The sequence below is a fragment of the Limulus polyphemus genome, unplaced genomic scaffold (assembly GCF_000517525.1).
Source record: "Limulus polyphemus unplaced genomic scaffold, Limulus_polyphemus-2.1.2 Scaffold1820, whole genome shotgun sequence".
Classification (NCBI taxonomy): domain Eukaryota; kingdom Metazoa; phylum Arthropoda; class Merostomata; order Xiphosura; family Limulidae; genus Limulus; species Limulus polyphemus.
Window position 1 is genome coordinate 123653 of NW_013667430.1, and position 851 is coordinate 124503.

Here is an 851-nt window from a genome sequence, read left to right on the forward strand (position 1 = left end):
CTGCAGTTCAATTACTCATTACCCCTCGTCACGTTGTGACCATCTTATATATACCAGACTAACCCCAATCTTGTACTCTCCCGACAATTCACGAAGGTTCGAGAAGGACGTGGCGTGATACTAGTCACATGACCTCGCTGACGCAACAATATGCTTGAACTTTGATAAAAGTTGTAAATGCCATTTTACATATAAAGAACTATGAGAAAAGGGAGAATTTGATGCTCAAGGAAAATCATAATTCGAGAACGTTTCATAGTCTAGGAGAAATCCTCTCCTAGGTGTCGGTGTTTTGTGGCTGATGCAAGGGGCCATGTTTGCAACTTTGATATGACCATTTTCAAGCTGTTCTACTTCTGAACTTGAACTTCAGAGAGCGACTTGTGGTCTGGAGGTTATAAATCTGAGAAGGAGGATTCTATAAGACACTCAAATTAATGCTGATCAGTGGAGTGAAAGTTCATTGCTAGTAGCTATTACTATGACTAGGAAAAGGTAGACATGAAGGAAAAGGTCAATCGTCCAGAGATGTTTCAATACCAGGAGAAACACCAAGTAACAGTTGAGTAAGAATGTGACCATGAGTTTCCTAGAGAGGAGAGTGTGGTATTAGAACCACAAGATGAATTTGAATATCACATCACTCTGACGACTGAGGACAGAGTCCACATGTTTCTATGCAGCAGCAGCAGCTAATAACATCATATGGGTCTAAGCTACATGCTTTCATAGACATCCTGGGCGTAATCTGCTATCACAGCTGTGAATCACTCTTCTGATTTTCAAGGAAACTTCAAAAAAGACAAACACTGCTTACTTTAACTAGGAACAGGCAGTACAATGCCTGATGC